Source organism: Brassica napus, chromosome C3, assembly GCF_020379485.1.
Source record: "Brassica napus cultivar Da-Ae chromosome C3, Da-Ae, whole genome shotgun sequence".
NCBI classification, from domain to species: Eukaryota; Viridiplantae; Streptophyta; class Magnoliopsida; order Brassicales; family Brassicaceae; genus Brassica; species Brassica napus.
This window is the reverse complement of record NC_063446.1, coordinates 44,990,239-45,001,928: the sequence shown is the minus strand read 5'-3', so window position 1 is coordinate 45,001,928 and position 11,690 is coordinate 44,990,239. Positions and strand designations below refer to the sequence as shown.

The 11,690-nt window shown below is 40.6% G+C and overlaps 1 non-coding gene across 1 annotated transcript; it reads left to right on the top strand.

Annotated features, from left to right (window-relative positions):
* Nucleotides 1-1,566: 1,566 nt before the first annotated feature.
* Nucleotides 1,567-1,673, top strand: LOC125584600. Its single transcript, XR_007321512.1, has one exon. It is a non-coding gene; the product is annotated as a small nucleolar RNA R71 (small nucleolar RNA).
* Nucleotides 1,674-11,690: the final 10,017 nt, after the last annotated feature.

Here is an 11,690-nt window from a genome sequence, read left to right as displayed (position 1 = left end):
CATCTTCAGAACAGTGAGGTCTATAGGAATGGTGTATGCTTCAATCTTCAAAGGGAAGTCCTTGATGAGAACAATAGGAGTTGTAGAAGAGGAATCTCCAAACTGTAGGGAAGATGTGTTTGGCTCCATGCTCTCAATCCATAGACTCTTCATCATCTCCATTGAGATCACATTCACACTTGCACCAGAATCAACATGAGCATCATCAAAAGTGAGCTTACCAAGGCAGCAAGGCAAGGTGAACATCCCTTGAGACTCAAGCTTAGGGAGGGACTTTGGAGGGATTGGTGGATCAATCTTCAGAATAGAGGTGTCCAAAAGCTAGGCCACTTCAGTTTGGTGGTCTAGAATGTCGTTGATGAGCATCATCTGGACATGAGCTTCACGCATACCCGAGATTTCTGGAAGCCTGACCCCAACATCACTAAGATCTTTCCTGAACTTGGAGAGCACCTTCTTCTGAGCTTGGGTGAGAACTCTTTGGGGGAAAGGGAGCTTATCATAGGGTGATAGCTCAACCTCAGTGGCTTCCTCTAGCTTAACCTTTGTCAGTTTGTTGTCAGCTCTCTTCTCAACTTGTTTCTCAGCCTTGTGCTCAGCTCTTTGCAGATTCGTTGCTTCAACCTTCCTAGCAACATCTTTCACAATCAGTGCTTCAGCTGTGGCCACAACAAATCTCTCAACTTCCCCAAACTCAGTTCCAAATACCAATCTTTCAATCTCATTCTCCTCTTTCTCATGATCAATCAGCTCAATCTCTGGAGAAGTAGTGGAGAAGACAACATTGCAAGACTCCTTGGGGTTCTTTTCTGGTTTCCCTGGTAGAGACCCCATTGGCTGCTTGGAGGATGAAGGCATAGAAGCAACTTGACTCTCCAAAGCCTTGAGATGAGAGGCAAGTTGCATGTACTTGTTGTTGAGGTCAGAATAGTTCCCATCAATCTTTGCATGGATGTTCTTGAACTCATAAATCATGGTCTTCTCATTGCTGGCCTGAAATTCCAAGAGTTGCTTGAACATAGAATCCACACTTGAATCTGGAGCTTGTGTTGAGAAGAGCTTCCTTGAATCTGAGGAGACTGGTTGGCTTGAGGATAGTTCTGCTTGGCTTGGTAACCTCCTTGCTATTTGTTGTAGTAAGGCCTTTGCTGATAGTTGTTTTGGTACTGAAAATTAGGCTCTTTCCTGTACCATGTGCCATTAGCGTTGATGAAGCACATCTCCTCTTGGCCTTCTAAACCATCAACCTCATTGACCTTAGGAGGAACCTCTTGACAAGGACCACCCACAAACTTCATCTGCTCCTGTTTAGCTTCGTTGGAATGAAGCAAATCCATCTTGTCTTGTAAGGACTTTATCTCTTTCTTTGTTTGCTGATCATCACTTCTGTTGACCCTATCATGCTCCTCACTGTAGACTAAGTCACTCTTGGCCATGTTCTCTACCAGTTCCTCTGCCTCACCCTCAGTTCTTTCAAAAAAGAAACCATTGTTGGCAGTATCAAGCCTGTTTCTGCATTGTGGTAGAGCTCCTCTATAGAAGGTGCTAAGCAAATTCTCCTTGGTGAAGCCATGATGTGGGCATTGGGACCAATAGCCCTTGAACCTCTCCCATGCTTCACTAAATCCCTCTAGGTTCTTCTGCTGAAAGCTAGAGATCTCATTCCTGATCTTGGCTGTCCTTGAGATAGAGAAGAACTTCTCTAAGAATGCCTTCTTGCACTCATTCCAAGTTATGGTAGAGTCACTTGGAAGAGTCTTCTCCCATTGGTGTGCTTTGTCTCCCAAAGAAAAAGGGAACAGCTTGAACTTGAAGGCATCTTAAGAAACACCATTGGTCTTGGACAAGCCACAATACTTATCAAACTTGTCCAAGTGATCAAATGGATCTTCAGCAGCAAGGCCATGATACTTGTTGTTCTATATGGTGTTGAACAGCCCTGACTTGATCTCAAAGTTGTTGTTCTCCACAGCTGGTGCTCTGATTCCCAACCTATGACCATGAATGTGAGGTTGATCATAGGCTCCAATGGCTCTAGCTTGGTGTTGTGGATGCTGTGGCCTAAGATTTGCAGCTCCTTGGGCCACTCCATCATGACGCTGATTCTGATTGTGCTCCATTTCAAACCCCAATCTCTGAAAGTGAGCTTGTTGCTCTTCTTCTCTTCTCTTTCTTGCTATCTCCCTCTCAAGTGCAACTATGACTTCAACTCTTGGAACTAGGCTTGATGAACCTCTGCTCCTCAAGTTCATACACCTGAAATGCAAAGGGAGAGGAAGAAGGAGAATCAGTAATAAAATAAAAGAAAAATGACTTAGTCTCAAGCAAGTGACTAAATCCCAATATCACAATCAACCTAGAACTTGGCAACGGCGCCAATTTGATGTTAGGAGTTTTCAAGGCTCCTAATCAAATGTTGTAATATAAAAGATTGTCGAACCAACCCTAGGTGATTTTAAAGCAAAGGGAATGCAAGTTCATGCTTAAGCTAAGTGCAATCCGGTTTTAAAGATGGTATGAACTAAGAATTAAAAAGCTAATGCAATAAAGTAATGATCTTTCTTTCTCAATATAAAGCAAGAGGACTCATGGGGCTAGGCATTTGATCTTGGGTGATGTAGATCCAATCTAAGGGGGGCAAGCTATCAATCAAATACTTTCCTTATGCCTAGACACTAAGCTAAACAAGCTCTATCTCTAGATGAATGTTTTTTTAGTAAAGCAACTCATGCATCTAATCTCTTATGTTGAATGTTACTAAAGCAAACATGGATAACAAGTCTAATAGCAATCTTAACTCCTTTAGCAACTAATCTCTTAGGTAAATCAAGCTAAAAGCATTGAAGAGCTGGTTAAGGCATTTCATCATACACTTTGTGGGCAGGAAATGCCTAGAGATCTATTTTAGGATGATCAAGAATAAAATAGCATTAGAACCCTCAACAAGCATGGAAACAAGTAGATCTAACACTAAACACCCTAGATCTTCTCTAATCACCCTTAATCACCCTAGCCCATGAATCCAACATTAGTCTACTCACTAAAAGACATGAATAACCCCAAAACCATGGATGATTCAAGGTTAAACATGATTAGAGAGCAAGATAATCAAGCAAAGATAAGAAATTATGATCAAGATTAGATATTTTTCCCAAAAGTGGCTTTTGATTAGATAGAAAACAAGATAAGCCCAAATTTTAGGTTTAGAGAGTATTTATAGGACTCCTAAAAACCTAGTGGGCCTCAAAAACAAGTCTGAGAAGGTCCAGCAAAACATGAAAAATTGACCAAATATAGATCTTGCGCGCGGGTTCGTGACCCCGCTCCAGTGGGTCGCTCCAGCTTCACAGCGGGTTTGCCACCTCGCTCCGGGACGTTGCTCTGGCTTCCTTCGCACTTCATGGATTTGGCACGCGATGTACCCACCTCGCTCCGTCTTGGTCGCTCCGGTTCTCGAAAGTTGTCGACGGGATGTTGGGCCCAGAGCGGGTACGCTACCTCACTGCGAGAGGTCGCTCTGGTACAGAGCGGGTGTCATACATCGCTCCAGTAGGTCGCTCTACGCTTCACTCGTCCAGAGCGGGTGCGTCACCTCGCTCCAGTAGGTCACTCCAGCTCTTCTACTCGCCAAGATGATCATTTTCTACTCCTTAAGAGCCCAAATGTCTCCAAATACTTCCATAGCACTCTCCAACACCTAATAAGGACAATGCATGCAATATGGACTCTAAAGATGCCTAAAAACATGTAAATAAGCAAGATATCAATGCCTAATGAGTTGCATTCATGATAATGTAAAACTCAACTACTTGATCAAGAAGTCAATCAGCTCTCGCATGTATTGACTTGTCTATTAACTAGATCTAATGATCTCAACTGTCGCTATTTTGATCAATAGAAAGTGTCGATCGATAATCCTATAGAGATATCGATCGATACACCTTTTGCACCGTCGATCGATTATTCAAGTGTGATATCGATCGACGCGCTCTAGTCAAGCTTTATGCGCAGATTGAATGAAGGCTTACTAAGCTCACTAGATCAGCTCTCGCCTTGCTCATAGCAAGAAACATAGTTTTATTAGAATGTTTTCAGGATGAGAATGATGCTCTCGCTTTTATCAATCAATCCAAGGGCAGGTTCTAGGTAGCTAATCTAGACACAGGCATTATTGAACAATCCAAAAGATGATTATCACAACTCAGCAATCTATAGTTGGGGCTAATTCCTCCTAACCTATTTAAACCCAAAATCTAACAATGGAACTACTCAGACATGGCTAAGAAATTCATAACAGTAGTTAAGTATAAAAACTTCATTAGAATAGTAAATAGATATTAATGGAGTTCCAATCACAAATTATAACTTTGGATCTTCTCTCCAATCTATCAAAATCCTAAAAATCTTTGCTGTGAAAATAGTAAAACAATGAAATCACACTTTGCCTCTAACATGGCGGCAAAGCTTTTATAATTAGGGTAAAACTCGTCAGGGGTAATCTTGTAAAATGGTGAAGTCTGGGGCTTCAAGTCGGCTGTGACCAAACGGGCTTTCTACGCGCTTCGCTGTCGATCGATACCAAGACATGCGTATCGATCGATTCTTACTCTCCAATATCGACCGATTGTCGATCTCGATGGTCATCTCGGGTGCTTGCTCCAAATATCTCCAAAATCATAACTTATCTCCAAAACATTTCTGATCTTATAAATATAATAAATAGATTCTATAATAGAATAATTATTAGTAAAAACACCTATAAACTATGGATGAAAATGGGTCAAATTCATAGTCTATCACATGACAAGATCGCCATCAATCGACACTCAACCTCATCAACGAAACCGAAAAACGAGCATCGACCGACACTGCCTACTACAAATCGATCGACACTGAAGTCAACCGTGCACGAGAAGGAGACTACTCGATTGGCAGTTAGGCAGATGAACACCACCACGAAAGCTTTGCAGTAGAAACAGCAATCTACGCACCAGGAGAAAATAAACTACAAGACGGTTTCACAGACGAGGAGCTTCTCAACATGCAAAGACGCGATGAAACATATCAGATTCGAGCAGAAGCTGCTTGGGAAAGAATTCGTTTCAGCCATCCGATCGACAGGGCAATCCGCCCATCGATCGACACCCGTCGTCCACAATCGATCGACATCAACAATACAACGTCGATCGACAACCATCTAATACTGAAAACCACTGTAAGCGAAAAAGATAAATTCGATAACCAGTATCTAACTCCAGACGAATTTGGTATTTTCAGGGACCCAGATGGCTACGCAAAAGCAATAGACGGACACACACTATACGTATCTCGAGAAGATATTGCTGATATCCTTCAGACAGCCAATGGAGCAGACAATCTGTTCATGCATCAACGCAACAATCCAGAACAGAAGGCTACAAAGGAGTCCTATGACACAGCTGGTGGTATAAAAAAAGGCTTCATACAAAGATCTCGCCATACAACTCAACCATCGATCGACGTTGACGTCCCAACATCTGTCGACAGACAGCCAGAATTCAGCATGCGACGGACGTTGCTCGACTTCCATCGATCGATAGAAGACAACATATATCGATCGACATGCATCACCACACATCGATCGACAAACCCATGCAAGCATCGGTCGACGACAATCCACCACACCAACATACAATGATGTCTCAACAAAATTTTTACACCAGGGAAGAAATAGATTAGTTGGTAGAAGGGATCTATAGAGCTCCGGAAACTACAGAAGAGAGGCTTGATGGGAGATGTGATGACATCTATTTCCCAATGGATCTTAACATTATTGCTTTGACTTCCAAGATTGAAGCTATACAAGGGGAATTGGTGGAGATTCAGAGTTGCATTGCCCGTCGACCAGAAGAATCGTCATTGATCGACAGACGCAACAACAAATCGACCGACATTCATCATCGAACATCGATCGACGACGCTACAAACCGAGGCCGGCTAGTACCAAAGATGACATCAGACATGTCCGACACACATTACCATGGAGAGGAGATCTCAGCTGACACTTACGCCACACTTAGAAGACATCAGTTCAACCTTGAGATTCTTGGTGAAAGATTGCAAAGGATGGAAAACACAACTGCAACAATGAAAAAAAAATGGTGCAGAGGGGATGAAGCAATGAGAGACTTCACTGGTACATTGTTCAACAAGCGCAAAAAAGAGATGGATACTTGTTTTCCAACAAGTCCCAGTTCTCAACACTACTAGCCCAATAACCTCCAAAGTCAAGCTAAATGACTATAACAAAACGCTAAGTGGGAGGCAATCCACTATTAGATAATATTTATTAAGTTTTTATTCGTATACTATTTATGTTGGTTATTAATTATTGCAGGTTATAAAAAAAAAAAGAAGAACCGAGTAGACGATTGCCGTGAGTATCGACCGACGAGAAACTGTCGACATAGATCGACATAGCCTTACCTGCGGTGACCGATATCAACATCCTTTCATCGGTCGACATCCATTCCGGTCTGGCATATCGTTCTTACTTGTTACATTGAGTCCTTATGATTTAATTCTAACCATAACTCCGACTGAACTTACACTGGGGACAGTGTAGTTTAAGTCTGGGGGAGGTTTACTGATATTTATTTACTTATTAGTCTTATTAAAATGTTTTCCAAAATAAGATATTATTGAGTCAAGAAAGGGATTATGAACTTTTAGATTTTTGCTTGATATCTAACCACTCTTTAGCGCCATTCTAGACTTACTAATTGCAGATAGTACTTAAGATACTAAAATGGATCAACCTGTCAACTATCCACTCTTGCTGAGATTGTTTTGAAGGAACCAAAGCTGACCTCCAACACTAAAACTTGACACAACTGCTTGTCTTGGGGCTTGGTATACATTGGATCGGATTCTTCAAACAAGTCTGGAAGGTAAAGCCTTGTGTAGATAGATTTATCACCCTTTCTCTCTCTATTTTCGAATTATTAAAAAAAAATATATATATATATATATATATATATATATATATATATATATAAATATTTTATAATATATATAGAGATTTATTAGGAAGAAATTCGAACATGACTTGCTGGCTACAACCATTAAGGCTTGCTTCATAAGAATTACTTAGGTAAAGGATTAAAACAGGACTTGGTGGCTACAACCATTAAGGCTTGCTTCACAAATAATCCTAGGATATATGTCAAAAAAAAGTGAACAGGACTTGGTGGCAACCACCATTAAGGCTTGATTTATGGAAGCATGTCTAATCTTGGTCAATGATCTTGCATATAAGCAGACTTTGACCAAGAGAGAAAACTAGTAGAGAGAGGATATGAACTAATGTTTACCTGCATCCTGTGATCGATACTCCCAAGGTAAAGCCTACACTTTTATTTATGCTAAGAAAAGAGGTTGGTAGAGGGGAATGTCAGACAAGATTTGCTAAGTTGTTGGCTAGATGAATTTGGTTGCTAAGCTAGGATATGGTATAATGTGCTTTTGTGATTAGGACTTCTTAGATGCGGATTGCAATATTGCAGAGGTGATGATTCTAAGCTTTAAATCATGTGAGTCCATCCTGTTTTAAACCTCTTTCGGAGAGACTGCCTGTTTGTTTTGCTTGAGGACAAGCAAAAGGGTAAGTCCGGGGGAGTTGATAATCTATAGATTTGACCCATTTTCATCCATGGTTTATAGGTGATTTTACTAATAATTATCATATTATAGAGTCTATTTATTATATTTATAAGATCAGGGGTGATTTGGAGATAAGTGATGATTTTGGAGCATTTTGGAGATATTTGGAGCAAGCACCCGAGATGACCATCGAGCTCGACCATCAGTCGATATTAGAGAGGAATAATCGATCAATGTTCATGTCTTGACATCGATCGACAGCAAAGCGCGCATAAAGCCCGTTTGGTCACATCCGACTTGAAGCCCAAGTCTTCACCATTTTACAAGATTACCCCTGACGAGTTTTAACCTAATTATATAAGCTTTGCCACCATGTTAGAGGCAAAGTGTGCTTTTCTTGTTTTATTATTTTCACAGCAAAGGTTTTTAGGATTTTGATCGATTGCAGAGAAGATCCAAAATTATATTTTGTGAATGGAACTCCATTAATATCTATTTAGTATTCTAATGAAGTTTTATTACCTAATTGCTGTTATGAATTGCTTTGCCATGTCTGAGTAGTTCCATTGTTAGATTTTAGGGTTTAAATAGGTTAGGAGGGATTAGCCTCAACTATAGATTGCTGAGTTGTGATAATTATCATTAGGATTGTTCATTAATGCCTATTTCTAGATTAGCTACCTAGAACTTGCCTAGGATTGATTGATAAAAGCGAGAGCTTCATTCTCATCCTGAAAACATTCTAACTGAGCTAAGTTTCTTGCTATGAGCAAGGCGAGAGCTGATCTAGTGAGCTTAGTAAGCTACCACCCGTGCATAAAGCTTAACTAGAAGCGCGTCGATCGATATCATTATTGAATAATCGATCGACGGAGCAAAAGGTGTATCAATCGATATCCCTATAGGATTATCGATCAACACTTTCCAGTGATCGACATACGAGAGTTGAGATCATTGGATCTAGTTAATAGACAAGTGAAAACATGCGAGAGCTGATTGACTTGTTGATCAAGTAGTTGAGCTTTACATTATCATGCATGCAACTCATTAGGCATCTATAAGATTATAATCCCAAGTTTCTTGAATAAAAACCCTAAGTCTAACTATTTCCTTTAAGCACCAAAACCTCAACCAATCTATTGAACATACACTAAGTACTACAACTCGACCTCTTATTTGAGAGAGTATAAATCACTCCTTAGGGTAATTTGAGTGATATCAGTACCGCGTCCAGATAATGTTAATATTGTGCGTTCAATGTTGATTCACAGGCACAAATTTGACGCGGAAGGCATTCTACGACGACATAAATCATGTCTGGTGGCGAATGGAAAATCACAGCAACCAGGAATTGATTGTGATGAAACATTTAGTCCAGTTGTTAAACCAGCGACATCCCGCCTTGTACTGGACCTTGCCCTATCTAAGAACTCAATTAAACATCTCTCTGGAAAAAAATGTATAGTAAAATAATAATAAGTAAATATACAATATAATAAATAAAAGTATTATATTAAACATCTATCGTAATATTAGAATAAGTAAATATACCATATAAGGAAAAATACACAATAAGTAAATATACAATATCAGAATTGGAAAAACAAAATTAAAAATCTATCTAAAAAATGTATAGTAAAATAAATAATAATTAAATATAGAGTATAAGAAATAAAAAATATTAGATCATAGTATTAGAATAAAAATAAATAATAATTAAATATATAATATAAGAAATATAAAAACTATATTAAACATCTGAAAAACGTACAGTAAAATAAATAATAAGTAAATATACAATATAAGAAATATAAATATTACATTAAACTTCTATAATAATATTATTATTTAATGTAATAATTATATTTCTTATATTGTATTATATTTAACATCTATAAGTAATATTACCATTTGAAGATGAGGTTTTGTTTCCCCCGACGCTAGGCGATAAGGTGATAGGCGACAGGCGATTAGGGTTTCCCCCGATGCTATTGCCACTGTGGGTGATGTCACGCCCCCAATCCTGAATAAGATTGTCGGGACGGCCATGATTCGAGGAAACATATCAGGCGGTCTTAAGACCTTAAGGAAAGAGTTCCATGGCCAAGATAGAAGGTTAAGTACGTCAGGATGCTGAGACTTAACCTTATGAGAGAAATAAGTCAGCTAGGATGAGTAAGACGATAGTTGGACGAAGTGAATGAGTAGCTCGGCCAGCTCAACGAAGCTAGGTTCAGTTCACTCCATCTCGGCCAATACTAAGTCAGGTCCACTAGCTGGACTACTAGCTCACTCAGCTGGGTCAGCTGGGAGGCAGCTCACTTAGCTGGGTCAGCTGGGAGACAGCTCATCTCAGCTAGACGGACTCTAACACCCTCGACCCGTCCTAGACATATGGTCGATCAACCAGCCAACAATCAAACAAGAACATGACCGATCGACTGTCCAACACCAAGGGTTAGGGATGAATGAGCCAACCGGCCAGCCAACAATCACACAAGAACATGACTGACCGTCCAACCCAACACCATGGTCCGGAAGCGCTACATGACGGGTTAGGGACGATCCGGTCAGAGTCACAAAATTTACTCCACGACCTAGACCAGTTCATCCACTAACTCGTCCCGCTGCGTCAAGGCACAAGGCTTTGCAACCCGTACCTAGAGTTAGCGTTTTCCGTTAGATCGAGGCCTAAGGCTTTTTAACCCGTACTACGACCTAACGTTATGTTAGACCGGACTAGTCAAATATCAGAGTACTCATGATGCGAATATAAAACATTTACTTTATTGATTCAAGAAATATCCATACATTGAAATAATTCAAGACTGGGCCCGGCCTAATGTCAAATCGAGCCAACAAAACACATAACACAATACCGTTTACAAAAGGCATGAAATCTACTCCGGCTTTCCTAACGTCCAGTACCAAGGTATCCGATCATCCTTACCTAAAGCGACCTGCAAAAACGACAACGGAGTTGGTTGAGTAATCTAGTATTACTCAGTGAGCTGGCGGCCTCTACCCGCAACCTAGACTCTAACCCAGACAACCCAAAATAACAATCAATTTAGCCCTAGCATGCAAAGTAAGCTAAGACTAAGCAAACCGTTACTAAGTTAGACTTGGCCTCCTGCAATGATATAGCTTAAAGTAACGGGAACCTGCAAGACAAACTTTCAAAAACCAAGCACAATCACAAAAATAACTATGAGTAACTACGATTCGATCTAACTCGTAACACCGTATATCGGTGCTACACTAACTCGAGGGTTCCATAACCCTCTACGACACACTAACACAACACAACACTCTAACTCGGGCCCCAGTGACTTCGTGTTCCTTCTCTCTATCGGCAATATTCTATCTTCCTACCACAAAGGCCAGAAAAAGGAACTTTCAAACGATCACGGCCCACAGTCCTTCGGGTCACCGCGCGACAGCCCACAGTTCTTCGGCTGCCACATTACACCGTCGTGTAATACTCAGCCATTGGCTATGACCCCGTTTATCTGAGTCTTCCCGATCCAGCGAATAAGGGGTTTCCTTGAACCCGCTGAATACGAGGACATGGAAAAACTAGTCCACCCCAAAACATGCCCAGCATGGGCGGGTTTCGCACCTGCTGTCGGCATAACACTCGGGACACACAATCCCTAGGAATGACCTAAGGGACAAGACTCCAATCCAATACTAAACAATACTTAGGAGTCTACGACACTAACCACTAGTACTAGTAGTCCGGCCTATATGGCATGGGACCCGTAGTACCAACATCACAACTAGGAGATCGGCCTATATGGCCAAAGATCCCCTATACAACAACATTATCACTAAACAACTCGACTAGTTAGTCACTCCCTTACCAAGAGATGACTAACCTCAATCAACAAGATTAATTAAACGAGAAAGCATTTAATTAAATCTACTCAATCAAACCGTTACCCAGATAGTTCGGCCTCCTACTACGACACTATCATTAAAGATAACGGGAACCTGTACTCAACGCAAGAGTATAAATCATGATGCATCCTAGTCCTAGTCAGGTT